The sequence below is a fragment of the Ursus americanus genome, chromosome 28 (genome assembly GCF_024610735.1).
Source record: "Ursus americanus isolate L20-20 chromosome 28, mUrsAme1.1.p, whole genome shotgun sequence".
NCBI lineage: Eukaryota > Metazoa > Chordata > Mammalia > Carnivora > Ursidae > Ursus > Ursus americanus.
The window spans coordinates 6,779,971-6,806,793 of NC_142154.1; the positions used below are offsets into that span (position 1 = coordinate 6,779,971).

At 44.5% G+C, this 26,823-nt stretch overlaps 1 protein-coding gene across 1 annotated transcript in view; it reads left to right on the plus strand.

Moving 5' to 3' along the window:
* The first annotated feature begins 8,386 nt into the window (after positions 1–8,386).
* Positions 8,387–26,823, plus strand: part of NTRK3 (neurotrophic receptor tyrosine kinase 3) — a 538,421-nt gene continuing 519,984 nt past the window's right edge. The window contains exon 1 of the mRNA XM_087856654.1: positions 8,387–8,568. The gene's annotated coding sequence lies outside the window, so the exon portion shown is untranslated. The remainder of the gene's footprint in view (positions 8,569–26,823) is intronic.

The window sequence follows — 26,823 nt, forward strand, 5'->3', positions numbered from 1 at the left end:
ACTTAGAGTTGATAAGTTGCTTAGCTTCACTGATCTTCGATTTTCTCATCTACAAAATGAGGCCAATAATGCCTATTTTTACTGGGTTTTTGGGAGGACGAAATTAGGTAAATGGATACAAGAGAGATTGGTAAATTATATAAAGGCTGCATATGGTGCTAATTGTGATGAGGTCTGCTGCAGATGCTCAATTCAATTCAAGAAGCAGGTATTAAGCATTACTGTTTACCAGGCGTGTCCTGTATTATGCACTTCAGGTGTTAGAATGATGAATAAGAATCAGCCCTTGGGAAGAGGATACAATATGTCCAAAGTAGCTGCGATGGGATCTTTTCCATGTGAATTTACATCTGCAGTGGAAATGCACTGTTGGCAACATGTCCAGTCTAGGATAATTTGCTGTAGTGACCACAAGTTATTTGCTTCTCAAGCATCCATTCCCCATTTTTTTCTTGTAACAGCGCTTTCCCATTTTCATCTGAGGGTCTACTTCTCCCTCTCTTTCTGCTTTGAGTAGGCTGCATCCCCAGCCCCTGGGGTGGAGCATAAGGCTCAGGCTTATATAATGGGTGCATTTCATTCCCCTGCTGGCAGTAATTGCTTTGGGAAACTAGCACATAACTCAAGGCAGGCCAGTCAGAACCACTGAGATTGAACTCTAGGATTTTTGTTTCGGTACTGGGGAAGCAGACTCACACTTTCTCGTAGGTCTTGAACCTGGAAGTATGTGGTGTGGGAGCCACTGTAGTCACCTGGTGGTCAGAAGAGCCCTGCTGAGAATGGATCCTATCCAAAGAAAGTAGACCTTAGAGATGCAGAACCAAGTTTTGGTGATACTCTTTGAGCACCTGTACCCAGCCATGCCTGAAGCTAGCATTAGTTCTGAACTTCTCAGTTACATGTATTGCTAAATTCTCTTTTGGCTTAAGACCGTTTGGGTGGGGTTTCTGTGCCTCGAGACAGAAATGCCCCTAACTCACAACAGGATACCATGAACACTTCCCAGTAGGCTTCCTGGAGGCCTTGTAGAAAAGACCATGCACACCAATGTTTCACTTCCTGCCTGCCCCCTACTGCTACAGCTCCTCCCTATATGTACCCACACCCACTGAAGACTTGAGGCAACATCAGGACCTTTTTTTCTATCTTTATTGAGATATAATTGGTGTAAAACAGTGTAAGTTTAAGGTGTACAATGTGATGATTTGATCACCACAATAAGGTTAGCTTACCCATCCTTCACCTCACATCCTTACCATCTTTTTGTTGTAGTGGTGAGAACATTTAAGATCAACTTTCAAGCATACAATACAGTATTGTTGACTACGTCGCCATGCTGTATGTTAGATTCCAGAACTTATTCATCTCATAATGGGAAATATGTACCCTTTGACCAACATCTCCCCATTTCCCCCACTCTGTAGCCCCTGGCAACCACCACTCTACTCTCTGTTTCTATGGTTTGGCTTTTTAAGATTCCACATATAAGTGAGATCATGCAGTATTTGTCTTTCTCTGTCTGACTTATTTCACTGATCAGAGCACCCTCAAGATCCCTCCCTGTTGTTGCAAATGGCAGGATTTCCTTCTTTTTCATGGCTGACCATATCTTTCAACAGCAGGATACCAGTCCCCTGTTCAGCCACAGGTACCCGTCCCATGAGAGTGACACAGCCCCTTCTCCCAGGTGGCACCTGGCCTGAAAACTCTTTCTAATTTACTGCCCTCTTCCCTCCCTCTTTTTTTTTTTTTAAGATTTTATTTATTTATTCGACAGAGATAGAGACAGCCAGCGAGAGAGGGAACACAAGCAGGGGGAGTGGGAGAGGAAGAAGCAGGCTCATAGCGGAGGAGCCTGATGTGGGGCTCGATCCCGTAACGCTGGGATCACACCCTGAGCCGAAGGCAGATGCTTAACCGCTGTGCCACCCAGGCACCCCTCTTCCCTCCCTCTTTTAACCAATTCTGGGACCTGACCTCATGCAGGGAATCTTTTCTAAGTAGGGGAAAGTATGAGTCATCTTCCCTTTCACTTACTACCCCACTAACCCTGTCCAGGATGACCCTCAACCAAACACGCTGGGAAAGCAGACCATAGAGGTCACCTAGGTACAAAGCCAGGAAGTGGCTTGGCCACCTTCACTTGGTGAGCTAGTTTCAGGGTCAGGACAAGCAACTAGGTCTCTGCATTTCTAGTTCAGCCCTCCTGCCACCACTGTGACTAACTTTTTTTCCTTTACATTGTGTATTTTTGCATCGTGACATCTTAGCTGCTTTTAGATCAGTGTGGTGTGTATTGACATTTATGCTCCTAGGGAGCAGGGATGGTATTGTTTGGTTGGGTCATAAAGCCACCTCTAATTTGGCATTCTGCTCACATAACAGTACAGCAGGAGTTTCTGATGAGAGGGTGAGGACAGAGGGGTTATTTTGGGCTATAGGCCCAGGTGGACCAAATGTCAGCCTGGTCACTGGGGGACCAGGTTTGGGTCAGTGTGAAATGTGGGAGATTGCTCCTATAGGGCTGCAGCTGAGTTCCTTACCTGCCGTAGGGACTTGCTGCTTTGCATTCGTTCCTCTCTGGGAAATGGGACTGATGCCTCCCTCTCATTTCCTTGAAGGAGAGTCTACTTGAGTCAAGCTCTCCCAGGAGATGGTGAGGTTTTTGAGAGCCAGACCCAGTCTGCAGTGCACACGTGAGTGAGTTTGTGTCTGCATCTATAATCTGCTTATTCATCTGGTGGGCTCCTAGTCGCTGGAAGGAGCAGCTCTTTGTTTCAGGTCATCTCTCTCCCTTGACCTTAGCTCATTAGACCGGGGGTGGACATATGACCTAATATGGTCAGATCTGCTCTCAAGAATTTGAAATCAAGATTCTGAGGGGCTGAGTTGATGAGCTGTGGGGCATTGAACTAGGAGTCCTGTGGAGTCAGAGCTCAAGTCACCTGACACGCCAATACCCACGGAAAGGTTGCGTTATGGGTGAGCTGGAACCATGGTAGCTAGATAAAGTCATTCTACAAAGAACTGGACACATAGTCATGACACTAGAAACAGGATAGAGAGAGGGAGAGAGAGAAGCTCTGCACAGGAGGGGAGGGGGATTTTCTAGCTTCTGTGAGCATGACTTTCACTTCCCTCGCAATCCTTCCTTGAGTTTTCTTGATAATCCTTCAATAAAACCCTCCAGTATTTGAGCTCAGTTGGGGCATCTCTGTTCCTTGCAGCCAAATGCTTCCTGATTAGGACAGTGTCTCACACCTCCCGCTTCCACAGTTCCTTGCAGCAAACCCTGCCTGTTTGCCAAATGCAAACGTGTGCCTCGGAGGGCTGTGGTGCCTCGGCGGAGCATCAGCAGTCTGGTGGGCCCATGGCAGAGACCTGGGGGAGGACACAAATGCTTCTTAACTGGACGGGGGATGCTGGGGCGGGGGGATGTTACCAGGGTTTTCCTAAGGGAGGCTTGGTTTCAGGGACAGAAAGCCAGTAGTTCTAGCATCCTGTCCAAAACCACATGGGACCGGGGTGTTGCTGGTCTGCAGTGTTCTTACCTATGCTTTTAGATGCTTACGCCTCCCCTTTCCTGGGACCTGAGTTTCTCAACTTACTCCCCAGCCCCCCTTGGCTCCTACTCAGTCTTGTCTCTGTTCTTTGAGTCTCAATCAACTGCACTGTCATTCTCTCTGCTCCTCTTCTTCTTCCTCCTTCTCCCCCTTCTCCTTTCCTTTTGATGTTGAAACCAGTACACCCAGCAGTCAAGGAGCCTGTAATACAAGGTGGCAGATACTCTCTCCTTTCAGCCTCATGTGCTTGGGGCACAGCCTTCTTCCTGATCTCCACTAGCTGGTACCAAGCCCTCTCGTAGGGCTCCGATATTTGTCTGATCCTGCTCTGTGCCCAGCACATGACAGGTGCTTAGGCAACATTTGTGGAATTGAATTTGGGGGAATATACTTGGATGCTCTTCTAGGGGGATTTAGGCAATCTGAGGGGAGTTGGGAAACTCCAAGGCCTTGGGGGATTGGAGATGAGGGGCAGGGATGTGGTAGGATGTAGAAGCAACCAAAGACATGTTTTGGCAACTGAATTCGTCAGGATAGTCCAACTTCTGTAGCAAAGAAGCTCAAGACTGCAAAGTCTTAGCACAGTAGAGGTTTAGTGTTTGCTCAGATCATGGTATTGATGTGTCTGACAGGTGGTCTCCCATGTGGTAATTCAAGCATGCAGCCTTCTTCCATTTTATAGCCCCCCCCCCCAGGGCCTCAAAGTACTCTCCTGGGTGGTTTGCTCTACATCCAGCTCATAGACGGGGAGAGAGGAGGAGATGGAGTCAGGGAGGGACAGACAGAGTGAGAGGCTTGTGTGGTGGGCTCCTATGGACCAGCCCTGGAAGGTGTTATCTTTCACTGCGAATCACATTCCATTGGTGAGGCCAACAGATAAGGAGCTGTCGGCCATTGAAAAGACTTTATTACCCACAGTTACCAAAAGGAGGGGGAACCCCAAATCCATGGGAACCACACAAGGAAGGAGCAGGGTCAGTTAGGAGACAGAGGGAGAGTGAAAAGCCTTTATTATATTTTTCATGAGGAGGGATGGGTGAAGCAGGGTAAGCTGGTTTAGGATTGGCTAGTTTGAATAATTTTAGGGGCTCAAGATATAGGGGCTGCCCCTAGTTGTCTGATGCCTGGCCCTGGGGTGATGAGGACAGAGAAATCGTGTCATGCCGTCTAAAAGCTGAGAAACCAGGAGGTTGGGGGTTTGGGTTTGGACTGGTTAGTTTTCAGGTGACAGACATGCTCTTGGGAGAGTTGACTATCTCTAGAAATCTGCTAACTCTGGGAGGGGAGCTTGCCCAGGGTCAGTTAAGGCTCCAGATGTGGAAACATCAGAATAAGAAGACATGCTTAATTCAATGACACAGTTAATTGTAAGAAAGGCAGGGAAATGTAATCTAGCTGTTTGCCCAGGGAAAAGAGATCAATTTTGGTGAGCACATTTAGTGTTTACCACCGCAACTTATTAAGTGGAAAGAGCTTCTGGTTTGGAATAGAAGACACGGATTAAACTCCTAACCCTAGGACATAGAGCTGTGTGAGCCTGGACCAGTCACTTTCCCTCTCTGAACGCTGATTCCACTAGCTTTCAAAAGGGGGAAATAATTAGAGCTGCATTTCACTGCAGTTGTGAGAATCAAGTAAAATGTCATATAAGGTGCTTTTGGCAAACTCCAGGGCATTGTTCAAATGTTAACTGTAACTGGTTTTTTTTTGTTGTTTTTTTTGTTTTTTTTTTGGTGGTCTTTCCAAGTTTGGGGGCCTCACAGCAGCTCTCGGAGGTGGGGCTCTGTTGTCATTTATGCACGAGCCTGCCCCCAGCCTGCTGGGAGTGGGACCAGAGATGCTGCTGGGATGACCTGTTTCCCCAAAGCCACATGCAGAGGCTCACAGGGTCTTTACAAGGATGGCTCAGGATTAACAGATGTGGCTGGGGGATTTCATGCCATATCCAGCTGGGAACACATGCGGCTCAACAGGAAAGATGGTGATTACTGACTCTGCCAATGCTTTTTAAAAATGACTCTTTTCCCCATTTTAAATCAGTACATGCTCATTAAAGAAATAGGGTTAAATATAGAAAAATACAAAGAGCAAGTAAAAGGCACTCCTGATATCACCACACAATTATTGGTAACATTTTGTTTCTGCTTTTTTCCTTTTCCCCCCATTTCCGTGTGTGAAATGTGAAATGGCTTTAACTCATTTATTCTTAATCAAAAATTCATTTTGATACATACTATATACAAAATTCAAAAGTTACAGAGCGTATGCAGTGAAAAGGAAGTCTCCCCCCCCAACCCCCACCTAGTTCCCTTCCTGGAAGGCAGCCTCAGTTACCAGCCCCTGTGTTTCCTTCCAAAGTTAATCAATGTATATATAAGTATATGCATGCATAGTATTTTATTTTTAAAGCACATTCTTGCATGGTACACACCCTCTTCAATAGCTTGCTCTTCCACATAATAATATATCTTAGAGAAAGCTCCACATCAGTTCATGGGAGCTGCCTCATTCATTTTAAAGCCTGTATAATATTCATTATATGGATTGTTTCATAATTTATTTAACTAGTCTGATATTGAAGGATATTTAGTTTGTTTACAGTGTTTTGAATTTTTAACAATGCTGCAATGAATACTCTTATGCGTATGCTATTTCACACATGTGCAAGCATATCTGTAGGATAATTTTGTAGAATTGCAATTGCTGGATTAATGACTCTGCACATTTTAAATATTATGGTTCCTGCCTCCAGAAAGGTCACAGGCATAGAATGAAAATGTTAGTTTCTTCATACCCTTGCCAACAATCTGCTATTAAGCTTTGTCAACTTGGCCAACCTGATAGGTAACAATGGTATCTCATTTAAATTTTCACATCTTTTTATATGTTTAAAATTCATTCTACTTCAGTTACTGTTAATTGTTTTAGCTTGTCCACATTTTCCTATTGGCATGTTGTTCTTATTGATTTGTAGAAGCTCTTTATATATTAAGAGAATTGGCCTTTTGTCTGTGGTACATGTTGCAAATATTTCCATCAGTTTTTACTTTTCTTACGACTATCTCATAAAGAAAATTTTTATTTTTGTGAAGTTAGTGTAATAATCTTTTCTATCTTAGTTTCTAAGTTTGTATCATACTTTGAAAAAGGCCTTTCTCACTCCAAGAGTGTAATAAAAGTTCTTGTACTTTTTGATTTTATTTTACACATTTGAACTTTTCTTTCATCAGGAATTTATTTTGGTATAAGAAATAAGGTTGAGATCAAACTTTTCTTCTCCAGCTGGAGACACAGTTTATCCCAACATCACTTCTTGGAAACCACGTCCTTTGTTCTACTGATTCAAAATGTCATGTTGACCTTGGGCTATATTTTCACCTGCATTTGTGTATGTTTCTGGAATCTGAAATCTGTTTCATTGCTGGATTGTCTAAAAGAATAGACCGAGGGAAGAGGGATCGGGGAAGGTCTCTGCGAGCATGTGACAGTTCAGCAAAGGCAGACAGGTAGAGGAAGCAGCGTGTGGAAGGGCTCTGAGGCTAGAAAAGACTTGGTATGCTGGAGGAACCACAAGACGGAAGCCTGGTGTGGCTGGTCCTCAAGACAAAAAGCCAGTGGTACAAGATGAGGCTGGAGAGATGCAGAGGGTCCTGATTAGTCCTCATGGGCGGTGTGAAAGCTTTTGTACCTGTCCTGTGCAGTCAGGAGACTATGAAAGGTCTTAAGCAGGGGAGTGACATGATGTGGATTACATAGGCACTTAAAATCTCTCTTTAAAAAAAAAAGTCTTAAGATGTTTGTTGAATGAATGAAGATACTAAGTGTAAGGTTCATTATGCAGGGCCTCTGGGGGATGGGGGAGAGGTGCCCATCTTTCTTTACTCTTGGGGTTTCTAGCACAGCCTCCGGGCCCTCCTGCCCCCTCTGCTTCATTGTGCTGAAAGCAGTGAGACCAGCATATTAGCCAGTAATTAGCTTTTAATTAGAAAAGCATGGCTTTGCCTCTGAGAAGGGACAAATACCTTTAAAAATTGAATCACTTTAATTGAATAAATCTTTTACCAGATAGTTTTGAAAATGCTAGTCCTTTCATTAGACATCCCATTGAGCAAAACCATTTGAAATTGCTCGGTTAATATAGCTGTCACTGGAGCACCATCTTGAATATATTGTTTTTCATCACGAAGGGTAATCCAGCTCTTGGTCAGAACAATGCGCTTTCCCTGATGCTCCGGGCCTGCCTTGCAGGTCTGGAGCAGTGCTCCTCAAAGGATAGTCCTGGGTCAGCAGCAGCACCCCGTGGGAGCTGGCTGGAGATGCGGAGTCTCAAACTCACCCCACACTTCCCGAATCAGAGTCTCTGGCACTGGGGCCCGGGAGTTTGTATTTGAAGAAACTGCCCAGGCAATTCCTAGGTTCACTCAAGTATGTATTCAGAGCTCCGAAGGCAACTAGGAAGCACTGTCCCATCAGCCTGTTGGGTTGATGGCCACGGGCACAGCATTCTCACCGAGCACTTCTGATCATATGTGCCCTCCGCAAACAAGTACAGAGCAAGTACAGAATGCCAGACACTTCCTAGGGATTGGGAATACAAGGAAGTCTCCGTGCTCTAGGAACTTAGTCTAGAGGGCTTCTTTGTTTATTCGGTTTTTGTTTTTAAGAGTGTGAATGGAGTCATTTAAGAGGGAAGTCCAGGGTTTTGTGGAAGGGTGGAGAGGCACATCTGAGGTGGGTATCTGTTGTTTCTTACTCAGCATCAGATTTCCCTTTTGGGGGATGACTTCTTATGCTTTGGGGGAACCATCTCCTTCCCATCCTCAATATTTATGTTTCAGAAAAAGCTGAGCCCATGCTGGGCCCACAGGGTGGCTGGAGCTCACAAGCCATGTCACAGGATTGCTGTAGCGATGGACACAGGGACACAGCCCCCCTCCAGAGCCCTGGGGGCAGCGAGCCTTCAGTGGATTTCTGGCACAGAGACTTCTCTCCGCTGGATATGAAGGTGAGTGGGTCTGGGGTCTAGAGCTGCCCCAGTGCCCTGGTGAGCGCGAGGGGGAGACTGTCTGAGAATCAAGACAACCATGGAGGAGAGCAGAGAGCCAGGCAAAGTGACCGAGTCACCCAAACTCTGGTGACACTGTTCAGGCCCTTCCATATAAGCTGGGCCGAAGCGGGCCCTCCCCTGGAGCTGTCAGACTCGTGTGAAGTCCTCGTGGGCTGGGTTCTGACCGCTTGCACCTAACAGAATACTGATCGTCAATATTGGGACAAAACGATACTACTATGGTTTAGTATTTATTTCACGTGATGCTGAAATACTAGTGTTAATCCTGGTGCTTTAAAATCAAGTATTTAAAATTCATTTTTAAATAATCAGGGACACTTAAAACCTTAATCCCTTTCAAATATAAACTGTATATAAACATATTACAAGACATCAACTGAAAGTATTAATTAAGGTATGAACACAAAACAAACATTATTATTCTGTCATTCTGATATGTGATATTACCCCCCACGAGGCTTGGTACTTCCCCTCCATCCTTCTCTCCTGGTCCTGCTGAGCGCTCCCTGCCGGTTTCACATAGCCTCTGTGTGTGTGTGTGGGGGGTGTGTGTGTGTGTGTGTGGGTGTGTGTGGTTCGGGCTGCCCTCTGCTGCTAGCCAGCGCTGTCTCTCTTTGTCTCTGTAAACCCTGCCTACACCTTTGTCAACAGTCCCTTTATTAAACTCTTCTCAATGAGCTAGTTCGAGTGTGCCATCTGTTTCCTGACACAGGTCTCAACCTCAAAGCAGAAGCACTCACTGAAGAGCGCTCCCTGGTGCAGCATCTGGCCTAGCTGCGCCCGAGGGTGGTCAGGGAAGGCTTTCTGGGGGAGAAGCTATGGGCGCTGCTTTAGGGGAATAAATAGAAGTTAGCCACCTAAACGGTGATGCAGCTCATCCCTCCAGACTGATTCCAAGACTCACTGCCTCCAGGAAGCTCTCCCTGATCTGGAGGAGTTGGGGGATGACAGGAAAGACATTCCAGACAGAGAGAGCAGGACAGAAAGTCTAGGAAGATACCACAGGGCTGAGAGCTGCCTGTGTTTCTGCAAGCTGTGAACATAGCTCATAAGAATGAGTGGAAGTAAGGGGCTCCTGGTGGCTCAGTTGGTTAGCCATCTGCCTTTGGCTCAGGTCATGATCTCAGGATCCTGGGATTGAGCCCTATGTTGGGCTCCCTGCTCAGTGGGGAGTCTCCTTCTCCCTCTGCCCCTCCCCCTGTTCCTTTTTTCTCTCTCTCAAATCTTAAAAGATTTTATTTATTCATTTGACAGAGAGAGAGAGAGAGCACAAGTAAGGGGAGTGGCAGGCAGAGGGAGAGGGAGCATGGAGGGACCCCAGGGATCATGACCTGAGCCAAAGGCAGATGTTTAACCAACTGAGGCACCCAGGTGCCCCAATAAATAAAATCTTTAAGAGAAATGAGTAGAAGTAAATGGAAGGCAGGCGAGGTAGGCAGAGTCTAAGACCCCACTTTGCCCAACATATGATGCTTTCTCTAATATCTGGCCAGAGCAAGCCAGCCAGGCGGTATGGACCACATCTTCTGCTTGGATGTTTGAATTGGTGCTCATCCAAGATGGGAGTGGATCAGGTTGTGCTCGGCCCATGGATTTCCCAAAAGCTCAGGAATACTCTGGGGGGACCCTTAGTCCAGAACATTTCTCGCCAGCAGGAGAGAGCAGGGGGTCCTTTCGGCTCTGGCCCAAGGGCTTGGCCAACGAGCCCAGGAGATGTTTCTTGATGGGACGATGTGCAACTGAATACACATGTGGGGGACAAACAGCTAAGCCTGGGGGATAGAAAGGAACCTAGATGTGAAACTCTTGTCAGCAAATGATGCCAGAAACAAAACAGTCATCCTGAAGGACAGTGGTTAATTAACGGCCTTGAAGGGGGGCCCTGGCTGTGCGCTCAGTCTTAGTGACGAGCTTGGTCACTGAGGGCTTCCCGGGACAGCCGGCGACGCCCTGCCCTCAGCTGGGCAAGGAGGTGGGGGCCCAGTTGGTCTGGGAATTGGAGGGACCCAGGCACCTCCAGGACACCCTCTCCCATGACACCCCAAACCCGAAGACAGAATGTGAATACCCCAGTGTGCTCCCCTGAGACAGGGAGACTCAGGGACCCCCCCAGTTGACTTCTCTTTGCCATGTGGGAGGCAGCCGCATTAACACTCGTGATGGGGGAAGACGGGGGCAGAGGAGGAGAGGGAAAGAAGATCACCATTTATAGAGTCCTTACTATGTGACAGACATAAGCTAGGTTCTCACAATAACCTCCCAGAAACACTGAGAGGTAGGCAGTATTTACACCAGTTTCTCAGATGACAAAGGAGAGAATAAAGAGGTTAAGAAAGTGTCCCGCGGTCACACAGCTAGTAAAGGTGAAGCTGGGATTGGAACCCAAGTTCTCCTGGCTTCAAAGCGCATACTGACCTGTTCTCCTGCAGGTGTGGTTGTGTTGAAAACTGATATGAAATGGGCCCTCTGTGATTTAAGAGCCGGATGGTGTGTGCAGAGCCTAAGCCTGGTCCTGGTTCCACCACTCACCGGCTGGGGATGCTGGGCAAGGGCTTGAAACATTCCCTCCTTCGGGTCCTGCAGCTGCAGCCAGCGATGGGTCATGGTGGGTGCCTTCTCGCACGCGGGGCCGGTACCGGAAAAGCATCTATTTAGAGGATGTAGTGCGAAGAGCCTCCAGACCAGATTTGAAGGAATGACAGGCTTTTCTTTGTCTCCTGTGTTTGTTACCTCATTCTCCACATGAGGACAGAGTTTCTCCAGGGTGAAGTCCAGTATTGACACTTCCTCGTGAATGTCTTAGGGAAGGCTAAGAAGTAGACTGGCTTTTTGCGCAGGGTCGTTTCCTCATCTCTGTCTTGCACTTCCAGACCCTCTTTGTAAGCCTTGGCCCTAGTGATTTCCAGAGCCTGGCCACGGGTTTGCCGGCCCCTTTGGGGGGTGGGGCTTGCCCTGTGCCAGAAGCTGGCACCAGCTGGAACTGGTCTGGAGCCTTTTGCCCTTGCCACCTCACAGGCCTCACGCTGGCTTGTCCAGCTTGTCCTAGCTCCTGAAGTTCCCATTTCTGATGTGACAAATTCAACCTTCCTTCTTTCCTCAACTCCATTTTGGAGGCTTCCTTGAACAACTCTGCCCCTGGCTGCCCATCTCACCCGGCTCCTGGGACCCTCCAGCTCAGTGCAGTCTGCTGTACTTCATGCCCACTAGGCTGGTGGTGGCTCGGTGGGAAGGATGTGGAAGAGTCAAGGCCTCCTGTACCACGACAGAGACACGGTCTTACTGAGGGGCTGCGAGGGGGGACAGGATCAGACACGCCTGCTCTCACGTCTGGATTGCCAGTTTCACCAGTCCAGTTTGGAAAGTGGGTATGCACTTTGGATGAGAGAGTTAGTTGCCTCTGAGAAGAGTTCTAGAACACTGACTCTGAAAAAGACCCAAGGGATTTCCAGCAGCATACCTCTTTCGTAGATGGGAAAACTGGGGTTGAATGTATTTGATTCACGCAACTCAGTTTTGGCAGAACTGGAGCCATTATTAGATTCTTATTTTGATGCTCTTTGCTCCATATTGCATGCATGAGCAAATTTTTCTTTGAATTTAAGACATTTTTTTTCTCTAAGAGAGATAGTCATTTCGTGATATCAGTCCCAAGCAGAGGAACTAATGGAAAAGAGCATCGCCTATGACAAAGAACTGATGTGTCAGGCAGTTTGCTAGGTGCTCTTAGAAATATCTCAGGGAGATCCTACCAGTGACTTATGAGGCAGGTTCTTTCTGGGTCCACTTTAAAGACACGGAAAACGGAGGCTTGGAGAGGACAAATGAGTCTGTAAGTGACCACTCATAGCAATAGAAGAGAGCTGTACATAGTGGCTTTTTGCTTCCAAGGGCCAGGGTCTTTCCCTAATGCCACTTTGTCTTTTAAACTATGTACGTACAGGTGTGGGTGCGAACATGTGTACGTGTGTGTGTGTGTGTGTGTGTGTGTGTGTGCACAACACTTGCCTGGATGCAGGTGGATAGAACAGAGGCCCTGGATGGAGTGGTGATGGTTAATGTTGGCCCCAGGGCCGTGTGGTGGAAACGATGAGAATCCTGATTTATGGAAGTCCTAGGCTGGCCTTCCCATTGGAGCTGGTCCAGGCTAGTGTGTCAGGAATGATTTGAAACGGCTAAGTGGCCAGTCATCCAGGGGGTGACCAGGGAAGCCTCTGTCCTGAGAGGGGCTGGAGCCAATGGCACCAAGGGTCCCTCCCAGCTCTGAGACATTGACTGTCCTGAGGTAACGGAGGTGACCGGCGAGACACAGGATTCTGGGTTTTCTCCTGGCAGGTGTGGGTGGCTACTGTGGGTGTTAGCGTGTGCGGGCACATGGCCTCTCCGGTGTGAGTGTGTGTTCAGGAGTTGACAGGAGCCATTTGGCTGAGCCTCTCGCTCACAAAGCGCTTCAGATATGGGCTCTCGATATTATCCCCAAATGAGGTTACACACGCGGTCCAAGATATACTGACAAGATGGAGAGGAGAAGACATTCATCACACAGCTCTAAGCACATTGCATTACCCAAACGCACTGCCTGCAGTGCCCTAAGAATTAATAGTTCATAAATCCTATGATTATTTTGTGGATAACGCAATTATATTGCATTTAAAACACATGACAATAATTTGTTAAATGTTAACATTTAGGACAGCTACAAATATGAGGACTCAGTTGCAGCTATTTCTCATTCCGTGATATTCTGGAAGCCTCAAAACTGTAAGTGGCCCGAGTCTCTCATGACGTCTGAGATGTTCAGATGTTTTAATTATTTGTGTGGTGCCAGTGAAAGAGGGTTTATGAGGCTGTGAGGGTGTGTGTGTGTGTGTGTGTGTGTGTGTGTGTGTGTGTGTGTGTGTATAGGTGAGCATGTGGGGGGGGTTTCGTGAGAAAGTGTGTTTCTGTGGTGCTGGGGACCAGGGTAGGGCCACCCCTAGTCTATGGGGACAGGGGGAGGGGAACTGTCAGATCGCTGCAAACCTAAGACGTCAGGGGCCTAACTTGATTTGATGATTTGGTCTGAGTAACCCTCTCAAAATAGAAAAATCAAGGACCCAGCGTGGAGGCAGCCTGTCTGGGCTCAGGCTGGTAATGAAGACTAACAAGGGTTGATGGAGCCTGGGAGTGATGGGCTGAAATGGCCCCGAGCCGCCTGGCACCCTGGGCCCTGCAGCCATTCAGTGCTGCCCAGCCTGGCCTAATGCTATCACCCCCAGAGATCCTCATTGATAAGGGCCAAGAGAAAGGGAGAGCAGCTTTGCAAACCACAGCAGGACAGCCTACAGAGACCTGACAGGAATCTGCCCTTATGGGCTAACAAAGCTGAAATCCCTAGGTGGAAATTTCTGGAGGGTACTTGGTCAAGTACCCACAAGGATAAGAGGCCTTATCTATCCTTTAAAAATATATCCCATAAATACATGTTCATTTTAGGAAACTTGGAGATCTAGATCGTCATAAAGAAAAATCCCCAGCCTTATTCAGAGTAGCCCCACTGTCCACACTTTGCTGGGTAGGACCTAGCCCGGGCGGGTGAAGGGGAAGAGGTTGGTCCACAAGGAGAAAAATCACCCTGGACAATTCCTCAGGAATGTGTCACATTAGGAGTGGACACACCATCTCTCAATCCATACAACCCAACCATTTTCTTCTGGGTTGGGACCAGATCACTGTTTTGCTGGTTGAGCCCCAGAAAAAGTAGTTGGCCTGCATTTAGGGGACAGGTCGTCTGAAAAATACACATCTTGAAGCATTAGAGTCCCACTCAGCATGGGAGGATGCTCACATTCTGGAAGGCAAATGGGAACTGAGAGGGACTGAAATTTCAGCAGCCTCGTGTCCCCATCTGACTCGTGTGCTCAGTGAGGGGGAGTGGCAGATCACAGCTACACACTGAAGTTGTTCTGTATCTTCCTCCCCTGCCCCTCCCCCACCCCATGTCGTGCACAGCATTGAATTCGGAGAAGTTGAATGCATGTTTGACGTGACTCCAGTATATATCTTTTGAATCTTTGTCTATGCATATGAATACATCTATATGAGTGATTGATAAAAACAGGATCATACTGTATGTGCTCTTTTCAGCTATTATATCCTGGCTATCCTTCTATATAATATACATATTGTGCTTGACCTCCATCATTTGTGTAATGATGTAAGAGACAGAGATAATTCCACCATTTACGTAATGATGTAATCAATCCTTTGTTGCAGGGCATTTACTTTTAGACTTTTGTTATCCTAATAATTACCGCAATAAATTTCCTTCTGTAGGAATCTTTGCTTCTTTATCCAGTCACTTTCCTAGGAGAAATGTTTGCCTTGAGGAATTCCATATCAAACATATTTGCAGTGTAATAAGCCTTTGGTCACAGCTCACCTGCTATTTTCACTCTTATCCAGGAAAGGGGAAGAGCTCAGAAAAATGTGACCCATAGCCTAGAAAGATTGGGTTAGTCTCATCTGTGGGGTGAAGGGCATATGAGAGTGGTTCCAATCTAAACTCCTCTATTTGTCTTACCTCTTCCATCTACCTCCCTTCGCCCATTATTTGCAAATGGGATGAACTAGGCTCAGGTCATCCTTGGTTTCCTTGGAGGCATAAAGATAATCCATTACATTTATGGAATGCTTTACAGATTTTGAATCAGTTTTATGAGGTTTTATTTTGTTGAATCTTCACCAGGCAGGCTTTATTAGTTCTTCACTTGGCAGAGAAGGGGATGGAGGCCCAGGAAAGTTAAGGGAGATTCTCAAGTTCATAGGCATCATACCTGGAAACCAAGCCCTCTGAATTTTGGTCCAGCAAACCAAAAGTGCAGCTGGGATCACATGGTGAGAAGAGTCCGGGTTTTCACCTGCAGGCTGTGCCACTCATTATCCCATTTGTAGGTGGAGGGAGGAGCCAGAATTGCAGTCTGGGGGACAGCTTTTGTTTCTGCTGCCCACCACCCATCATCTTTTCTTTTAGTTACATCCTGATTTGTGTTTGAGAGCTACCCTCAGGTTAGTCATTGCAAACTTAAGGCATACGCCACCCTTTGTGGGGCGATACCTCAACCTCACCGCTGCTGACACAACTTCAAGAGGCAATTGCTTCGTTCTATAGCCAGTTGTTTTTGGATGATAAAATACAAGGGAGGAAATAAATGGGAGAAATCTATTCTCTCCTTCAGACTTCATCCTGTTCTCACCGTTCAGGGCGTGTACATTCCCCAGGCCTCGCATGTTCTATCCCCTTGGCTATTGCAGTTGGTTCAGGGATGTGACCCAAATTGGATCAGTGAGATTCAATTCAGGGACTCTTTTTTTTTTTGGAAAGAGAAACTCTGTTCCTACTGGATTGGAGGGGCCAGAAGCTGCTGTTGGAGCGAAGAGAACCTGCATGAGAAACGCAATCCAAGGAAATATGGTATAGAGGAAAGCGATGCCAGCAGAAGGAGATGAATGTAGTAATATCTTGATGAGATTCTTTTATCATCTGGAAATCCTGCAGATGTTGTGACCTTCTGCTCAACCCCTGCAAGACCTCCGATTGGACCTCCACTGCACCTTTTTCTGCTACAACTCCTGCAAATCTGCCTAAGACCTCATACTTGCTGCAACCTTGCTCTTGTCCCCTCTGCTTTCCGAGTCTCACGTGGATGCATCTGCTGGCAGGAAGCTAGTGTCGTGTCTATACCTTACTTAAAAGGAAGGCTGGAAAAATGCCGTCTTTTGACTATATCTTAGAAAGGCAGGATTTGCAGTGTGGAAGTAGATGTGACTTCAATCCACTTCTTTGCCACCTAGCATCAATATGGGCTCCGTTTCCAACCATAGTAGTAACAATAAGCTGTGCTTGCCTAACATCATACAACCATCACTTATGCAATGATAATGCACTCCCCAAAGGAAGTACCCAAAGTTTCACAAGTTGCTGTTGCCAGGTACAAGTTCTGGTGTGCTGCCAGAGAGCCATTTCTCCTATACTTCTGCCGTAATAGCATATTATAGTCTGCAGGCCGTGGACTAAACTGTAGACACACATGGGCTATGATAAACTGGTAGAGAAAAGGGAGAAGGAAGAAAAAAGGAAATTTATTGAATATACATAGTTATGCCTATGACACAGCAGACCGAGAAGCAAATGTGGATAACTACCGCAGAACTTATGCAACTGGCCACAAGGCAGCAGCTGGCCTTCATAATGTCCTTCCTCTGCTACCCATTCGTGTTCTCTTTGTCCTCCGCAAAAGAGTCCATTAGCTATGATTCTTTATCTGGTGGGGTGACCCAATCTTCATTTTTGGGGAATCTGAATGCTTACCGGCTCTGCCTGTATGGGGTTAGAATTTACCTTCTGTTAACTTTTATCACCGGACATGGCAATTTGAGAGGTGCCCCAGGGATTCCCTTATGGTTTACAGAAATAGCCCTTTCTGCCTACATGGATGGCAGCAGTCTACTTTGATAATCTGGATCAGTCGTTTTGTCCAACAGGGCATGATAAGTCTCAAATGTCCGGGTGGAAGTCTCTGGTTCTAATTCAGTGGATCCACTCTTGTGTCTCCTGGTCAAAGTATCCCTCCCATTGGTTCAAAGACCTTTAAGCCAACAGAGTCTAAAGTCACAGAGAGCAAAAATTTAGCAAGTGGTTCATCAGGCATCATAATGAAAGGAGCTATTCTTCCTTTTACCTTTTGTTTCTTGGGGTGAGACAGTGCTCATTAACTTTAAGAATAGACTACATTTTTTAGGGCATCACCTCAGCCTCACCAGATATCTGCTGGTGCCATCACTTCAACAGGTCATTCCTCTGCTCTATAAGGCTAGTTGCTTTGGGATGATGGAATACCTGGATAGAGCAGTGAATGTTATACACATGAGCCCTATCACTGCAATTAACTTGCTGTACATGAATTCCCTGGAGAGGAGCAGTGCTTAAAAGATGTCTGGATTTGGATAAGGCATTCAGTAATTCCATGAATTACATGATTTTCAGAAACATGGTAGGCTAGGAAGATGTATTGGTCTGCCAGGGCTACCATAACAACATACCACAGACCGGCTGGCTTAAAGAATGGAAATGTATTTTCTCACAGTTCTGGAGGTTGGATGTCCAAGATCAAAGTGTCAGCCAGTTTAGTTTCTCCTGAGGCCTCTCTCCGTGGCATGCAGATGGCCATCTTCTCGATGTGTCCTCACATGGCCTATCCTCCATGCTCACGTATCTCTGCGGCCTCTTTGTGTGTCCACATTCCCTCTTCTTATAAGGACAGCAGTCAGATTAGATTAAGGTCCACCCTAACAGCCTCGTTTGAACTTCATCACCTTTTAAAAGACTCCATCTCCAAATAGAGTCACAATCTGAGGTACCAGGTGTTATGGCTTCAACATATGAATTTTGGAGAGACTCAATTCTGCCCAAACAGATCCATACCTAGAATAAGTGTCTGTTTCAGTAAGAACAAATTACTGCCCCGTCCATGGAGAAGGGATTGCAATGCAGTGAGTCTGCCCAAAGGTGGTTGGCTGTTTGCCAAGGTGTGCGACTTGTCCTGAGATCCCAGGTGGTTATTACCACTGGCAATTCGTGTGCTTACCAGTGTCATTTTTCCCATCAGGGGAAGTCCTTGTCATTGAGCCCAGGCATAATATCCATCTCTGTCATCATGGCCATGTTGAGCAATCGAGAGTGGCTGAAGAAAGAGGCCTTGACATCCACAGAACAGCTTATTTTATCCACCCTTATATTGTGAGCTTCCTCCTCAGTAAGAACCACAAAGTAGTCTCACACTCTGTCCATTCTGAGAGGTCCATCCACATGCCTCTTCTCCAGTACTCGTTGTCACCAATCCCTCAATATTGTTATCTCCAAGCCTGCTCAAACCATTAGCCTCTGCCTATGAGACCTTGAAGATCCATACCACAGGGCATCTCTCTTTCCAATTACTGCAGAGTCCGAGATATGCCCTTCAAAGTCTGTCCATTGGGAGAGATTTTTTTTCCTCACTGTTCTGTGGGACTATCTCTATGTGGGGTGGTAGTCCATTTTCATCTGATACCTGCATAGTGTGCAGAGCTACCTAAAATCAGGTTCTAGTTTTTACCTTTCCACTTACCTGGTCATTTGGAACACCTCTTAAGGCTATGGCGTGGGTTGAAGAAAAGATGGATATGTGAAGGGGGTAGACATCCTGGGACTTGTGCAAATTTCTTGTACCTTTTGGATCAGCTAAGTTTATACATTGCCTACCACTTCCATCTGATCATGAAATGTTTTTGGATACACCCTAATGCTGGTTGGCAATCTCTATTCACAATGGGCGGCTTAATTGCAAGGCCTCCAGTTTTCTCATGGTTGGCCATTCTGCCTTTGCCAATAGCAAAGTGTGAACTATTGAGGTGATGTCAACAAAATGGCGTCACAGGTTCTGACTTCGCTTTCCCTCACAAGAAGAACTAACAACACTTCGTGGGCAAGATCCCGCTGAGAGAATCCTAGAGCATGGAGTGAGGCTGAGGTGCCCCTGCATCATAAAGACCAAGCCAGATTGCAGGAGGGGAAGAGGACCAGCTGTAGGGATCAGCTCGGTGCCCCACAGAGAGGTCCCCTGGAGCCCAGGGTCCTTCCAGTAGACAAAGAGAGCCCCTGGGGGACACCCAGCTTCCCCAGCATAGTGGGCTGCTTCTTGGAAGTGTTCACTCTAGGTGTGCCCCACAGAGATGGCAGGGGAACCTCAGGGCCCCCCCTGGGAATCGGACGGTGCTAGAGAAGTGGCGAGGGGCTGGCAACAACCTGCACTGGTATCTAAGTGGACTAGGTTCCTCCCTGCAGAGCCTGAGTAGTGTCCCGACCAGCACTCTGCTCATCTGAGAACCAAGTCAGTGCTGCCATCTGACCAGGCACCTGTAGCCCCCACCCCCATCTGAATGGGAAGGCTGGCAAGAACACGCGGAAGCTGTGTAGCCCAAACCATGATCTGTTAATTTGCCCACTGAAAGGGCATGGCTTTATTTCAAGGCTCCAGATGCCTCAACTGTGGTTCTCTTCTTGGGGCTGGCCACAGGCTCCACATGGCTCTCAGTCAGCCACAGATCTGCCAGGTCATGCAGGCCTAGTGGCAGTTTGGTGCTTCATACAGAGTTTTCTTTTGCTTTGTTTCCCACACAAAGCAGGCAGCCTTCTGGGTAAATATGACCTATTTCATCTACACGGTCACGAGCTGGCGAAGTAGCTGAGGCGGGACTCATATCCGACTCCAGTCACCCTTACTTCCACAGGCCCCTACCGTAGTAGTGGTCCAAGGCAGTATTCTGTGTTGCTGGGGATTAGTATTAGCTCAGAGCCAGGATCAAATAATCTCCCAAAGTCCTAGGAGTGGTCCACCTGCCCCCCCCCCACCCGCCGCTGCAAACAGTTACCCTGAAATGTATTTTATGTCCCTTTGGTAACAGTCTGGTGAAAGTTTAATGGTACATGCTTGTGATGTTACTACAGCACCCTTTTTTAAGGGTACCCAATCTCCTTTTCAATCAGAAAGCTTTGGTTCCTTGAACTCACTTGGGTCTGGGAATTGGGTGAGTCTCTATAGTAGTGAGGTAGTGGGTCCCAGTAATTGTGGCTCAAATCAATATTTTCTGCTCACTAAGCCTAGGGTTTGTTGTTGTTTTTGTTGCTGTTGTTTGTCATGCACATTAAGTAAAACTTCAGCAAGTAGCCCATCTATTTCAGCCATAGAGGCCTCATTATCTCCAAACATCCTTATAGGTAAAACCATTCTTTCGGTCTGCTGCCTATTTTGGTAACACATCTATGTTTTCTCCGGTAGTTGAGTACATCTGCTAGATCTTTGTCATTCTAAGTGTCCATCCTGTCACTTAAATCAAGGAACTCATTATAATGGCAGCATTTCCTACTTTTATATTTTACCTACAGTAGATAGCTACTAACTAATGTGATTTTAAAGGATGTCAGTGCTCTTCAACAACAATGTATTTTTCAATATCACGGTGAAGAGATTGCCTTCCGAACCCTCTTGTGGATTATTTCTGGGGTAGGAATTGTGAACGTATGATAAATCTGCTCTTATATTCTTATCTCCACAGCTTTTTGGGTTCTTTCCTTTATATTATATCAAGTTCTTTCTGGCATTTCAAATTCACATAGGCTACTGTTGACTCTAGTTTTAGTCCATCAACCAAGCAAATAAATGGAATCTTTCCCAGTTGCTTGAGTCAATATTTTGCATCCAGAATCTCTGGTAGGTGTTCACACATTGAAAATTTAACCTAATCTAAAATTATGTTCCTCTCTCTCTGTTCCAGGTCCATGAAATTCCATTCCCACACATGTTCCTCATAAATATTTTTTAAAATTTTAAAACTAACATACAGTAAAATTGACTTTTTTTGGTATATAATTCTGTGGGTTTTAACACACATATAGATTCATGTAAATACCACCACAATCAAGTTACAGAATAATCCCATCACTCCCAAAATCTTTGTACCATCCCTGTATAGTCTTACCCTTCCCTCACACCTAACTCTTGGAAGCCATAGATCTGCTCTCCATTGCTGTGGTTTTGTCATTTGCTGATGTCATATAAGTGGAATCATATAGTGTGTAGCTTTTGGAGACTGGTTTCTTTATCTTAATGCACTTGAGATTCGTCCACATTGTTGGTATCAGTAGTCTGTTCCTTTTTATTGGCGAGTTTTCCATTGTGTGGATATACTGCAGTTTGTTCACGCACTCACCTCTGAAGGACATTCTGGTTGTTTTTAGATTTTGGCAATTATGACTAGAGCTCCTCTAAACATTCACATGACAGTTTCTGTGTGAACGTACATTTTCATTTCTTTAGGATAAATTCCTGAGAAGTGGGATTGCTGGGTCACATGGTAGGTGTAGGTTTAACTTTATAAGAAACTGCCAAAGCGTTTTCTGGAGTAAGTACAGTATTTTGCATTTCTGCCTGCAACATATGAAAATTTCACTTCTTCCCCACTCTTGCCGATGTTTGATACTGTCAGTTTTTTATTTCACATTAGCCTTGGTAATAGGTGTGTTTTAATTTGTGTTTCCTTAATGGCCAATGATACACATCTTTTTGTGTGCATGTTTGTCATCCGTATATTTTCTTTGTCCAGGTGTTTTGCCCATTTTAAAATTGAGTTGTCTGGTTTCTTACTATTGCGTTTTTAAAGATATCTGTATTCTAGAAAGAAGTCCTTTGTCAGATACATGATTTCACATATTTTTTCCTGGTCTGTAGCTTGTATTTTCACTCTCCCAACAATACCTTTTAAAGAGCAAAAGTTCGTAATTTAGATGAAGTAAATTGCTCTTTACAGATCATGTTTTTGGTGTCAGATCTAAGAAAGCTTTGTCTAACCCAGGTTTTCTCTAATGTTTTCCTCTAAAAGTTTTGTAGTATTAGGTTTTACATTGAGATCTCCAAGCCATTAAAAAAATTTTTTTTGGTATGTTGTGAGGTTTAGAATGAAGTTAATTATTTTTTTTGAGCATGAATATCCAGTTGTTTTAACAAAATTTGTTGAATGAGATACTTTCTTTATTGAATTGGTTTTGCACCCTTGTAAAAATCAGTTGTCCCTATATGTGTGTGCTGATTTCTCATCTTCCTGTTCTGTTCCACGGACCTATCTGCCTATCCTTTTACCATTACTATACTGCCTTGATTACCAAAGCTTTATATGAGGCCTTTAAATTGGATAGTGTGATTCCTACAACTTATATTCTTCTTTTCCAAAATGGTTTTGGTTATTCTAATTCCTTTGCCTACCATATAAACCCTAGAATTAACGTGTCTATATCTATAAAAATTACTGCTAGGATTTTAAATGGAATTGTATTAAACTGTAAATCAACTTGATAAGAACTGATATCTTTATATTACCATCTTCCAATTCTGCTATGGGCCATCCATTGAGTGTTTTAAAAATCTTATTCAAACCAAAACAAAACCAAAACAGTTCACCCAATTCTTCAACTCCTTAAAAGATACGAAAAGAGGGGTGCCTGGGTGGCACAGCGGTTAAGTGTCTGCCTTCGGCTCAGGGCGTGATCCACGCGTTATGGGATCGGGCCCCATATCAGGCTCCTCCGCTATGAGCCTGCTTCTCCCTTTCCCACTCCCCCTGCTTGTGTTCCCTCTTTCGCTGGCTGTCTCTGTCTCTGTCAAATAAATAAATAAAATCTTTAAAAAAAAAAGATACGAAAAGAATTAACAGATGCCCTCCTGTCAGCCTTGAAGAACCAAACTGCTATATTGTAGAGAGGGCCATGTGGGAAGGACCCAAAAGCAGTCTCTAGGAGCTGGTTGTGGTCCTCAGCTGACAGTTAAGAAAACAGAAACCTTATCACATGGCCATGGGGAAATTAATTCTGCCAATAACCTGAGAGATCTTGGAAGTTGATCTTTCAAAGTCAAGCCTCCTGAAGAGGACACAGCTGGCTGGCACCTTGATCTCCATGAAGTCTTGAGCAGAGGACCTCGGTAAAATGTGGTGGACTCTTGCTTTATGGGAATTATGAGATAATGAATGTTTTAATATTAGTGGCTATTTTAAGCCACTAAATTTGTGGCAATGTATTATACAACAGTGAAAAACAAGTGCAGTATACTAACGAGCTTACAGAATTTTACAAGGCCCGGGACCCAAGCTTGAAAGCCCCAAAGCCAGACTCGACACAACCAAGAGCTATGTCCAACCCTACGATGAAGCTGTTCCAGCTACAGTCCTGCTGCTTCTTTTACGAAACCAAGGATCAAACACCATGAGTAAAAGCTGTCCACTATGGCAGGGCTCAGATAACACGTTATTATGTTGCTGTTTTCTCATCTGTGAAATAGAAATAGTAATGGTAACTACCTCAATAGTTGTAAGGATTAAGTGAAATAAAGCTTTTAAAGTATTTGAATAACACGCAGCTCTTAATGTTCTGAATCCGTTAGCTATTATTATTCATAACTGACTTGCCCAAGACCACAAAACCAGTAAGAAGGTACTACCAAAATCTGTTCTCCTTTTCTTTATCCCTTCTTGGCTTGAGCAGGAAGTGATCCAGGAACCCAGTTTTTAAAAGACTTTGCCCATTCCCATTCTTGGTCTCTCTCAGGAAAGAAAAGAGTCACCTCAGAGATAGAGAGGAAATCCTGCATAATGGAGCATGAATGTTTTAGAAATTGGTCTTTACTGAGTAAATTGAAGGGTCATTAACATACTCATTAACAAGTGCAGCACTTTGGAGTTCTGAAAATGATTGGACAGTGCACAACCAAATGAGCTCATGAGGACTTCATGAAATTCCCTAGATCAGCTTCCTTTACTCACAATATTCTCTCTCCCTGACTTCTGCCTTGGGTGTCATACGCCAGGTTCCAAATATATCTCTTTTTCTCTTTTACTAATTGTCTGGAATTCTTCTCTGCCTGTCACTGGGAGGAAAGGGTGTGAAAGTTTGGAACATCTGCCTTTACATACACATCTGACATATGTGTCTGTGTGTGGGCACGTGTGCATGGGTATTCATGAGTGGAGAGCAAAGCAGATGGTTTGGTGAGGATGTTAGAACTCATGTAGAGGAGAGGAATTCTGACCAATAAGGTGCAGATTGAAGGGGCTTCTGAAGCAGTGTCCAAACCAGAGCGTGAATGATTTCATGGTATTGGGAAGAGATAAATTTGGTAATATGCAGAAATACAATTATTATAAAACTAAAATATTTTACGTCAAACTGTTAATTAAAAAAGTGAAAAATTGAAAAAAAAAAAAAGGTGGTGGTGAGCTGGGATGATATTTTCAGAGAGCCATGAACAGCCAGGGTTGTGGAGAGGTCTTTGAAGCCACTCATGTAGGCAAGACTTGAGCAATGTGCAGTCAGTATAAACCCTAGGTATTAGTCCCAGCCCTCCATTATAAACAACTGAACTTAATCTGGCTAATTCAAACCAAAATGGATTTACCCAGAAGGATATTGGGATGCTCACCAAATAAATGACAGATATCTGGAAGACTGGGTTTTAAGTGGTTAGATTTATGGACAACTGACTAAGATGTTGCTCAATTTGTATAAATATTTCAAGAGATTTCTGGCTTCAAATAATGGCAGAGGACCTTATATCAGATTAACTTTCCCAGTGACAATAATTTAAAAATTTTGGAAAATACAAAAAATAATTGTTTGAAGGCACCATAGAGTGACCAAAAGCAGGCAGAAACTAGAGGGGCTACTACCCATTAAAAAAAAGGGAAACATCCTAGGTGAGATCTCCATTTATCTGTTTTTTGTTTTTGTTTTTTTATCTTGAAACCACTCCCCAGTCTACTTAATGTATAAGAGCTCATATAGAATTCCAAGTGGACTAAGGAGGCAGAGGTTGGAGCTCAGGGCTGCTGGAATGACTGAAAATTGAAGGGGGATATCCAGGAAAAGAGGGAGTCATGTGAGAGCAAACCTCTAAATCTACATACAATCTGCCCTCAATCCTTGGCTGACCCCTGAACTGTGAAGACCCAGGGCAAGACTCCAAGGAACCCCAGAAGAAAGCTGTAGGATCTTACTAAGCTGATATTACAGCAACTCCCCAGTGCTGTGGATATACAATTTAGAGTTCAAGTTCTGCCAAGTTAAAAGAGCTTGCTGACCGCTTCAGCTTTTCTATTAAAATGTCAGGATGGTCAAGCTCTAGGTGTAAGGGCCATGTACAAGGACTAAGGGCTGCCCCTTAGGAAAAAGGAAAAACTGAAAACACCTACCCTAACAAAGCTTAAAATAAAGCCTCCAAAAGACCAAGGTTTATTTGCCAGTAGTTTAAATGTTTGCTAGTACAAAAATCAATATTCATCTAAGGAAGTTAACAGCATCCAGAGTCTCTATAACACATCATCCACAATGTCCAGGATATAATAAATATTTATTAGACATGAGAAGAAATAGGAAAATGGGGCACATAGTCAAGAGAAAAACCAACCAATAGAAACAGACCTAGAGTTGTTCTAAGTGTCAGTTTCAGCAAATAAGACTTCAAAATAATTGTGATGAGTATGTTAGAGTCTACGGTGAAAGATGATATAATGGTGATGAGAAGGGGAATTTCAGAAGATATTTGAAAGCTATAAAACAGAACCAAATGGAAATGCTAACACTAAAAAAATAAATATCTAAAAATTATTGGATGAGAGTAAGAATAGATTGGATAGAATAGAGGAGGATGAGTGAACTTCAAGACAGGCCAATAGGAATTATCTGAACTGAAACAGAGAGGGGGAAAAATGAAAATAAAAGAATAAGGTCTCAATAATCTTTGAAAGGAATTTTAAGGAGTTTAGAATACATGTACTTGGACTTGGAGTCCTGGGGTGGCAGGCTGGGGGTGTGAAGGGAGATAACAAAACCAAGAGCCTAAGAGCATAGGGCAGGAAAAATATTTGAACAAATATTGACCAAAAATTCCCAATTTGATCAAAGACAGCAATTTACAGATTGGAAAAGGAGAGCAAACCTCAAGGAAGATAAATACAAAGAAAATCACACATGATCAAAATTATGAAAGCGATAGATAAGTAAAAAGTCTTAAAGGCAGGTAGGTAAAAAGTCTAGAGAGGCAGCATACAGGGAAATGATGATAAAAATAACAACTGACTTCTCATAAAAAAAAGTCAAGGAGAGAATGGCATGACATATTAAAATCCATCAACTTAGGATTCCATATCTAGTATAAAAATCTTTCAAAAATGAAGGCAAAATAAGTGAGAAAAAATGAAAGCAAAAAGTAAAAGTATTATCAGATAAATGAGATCAGGTGGAAATTTGAATCTAGAGAAGGGAATAAAGAGTGCTGAAATGATAAATATATGGGAAAAAGAAAGATTATTTTCTTAAATTTGTTTAAAGATAATTATTTAGTATAAAGACAATAACAATGTATTATGTATAAGGCAAATATATGACAACAATAGCATAAAGGGTGGGAAGAGTAAATGAATTTTTTTGTTATAAGTTCTTATATGTGAAGTAGGATAACATTAATTCAGGGTACACTGTGATAAATTAAGTATGTATATTGTAATTCTATGAGAACAACCAAAAAGTAATACAAAGCAATTTGGCTTAAAAGCCAACGGAAGAGGGGCACCTGG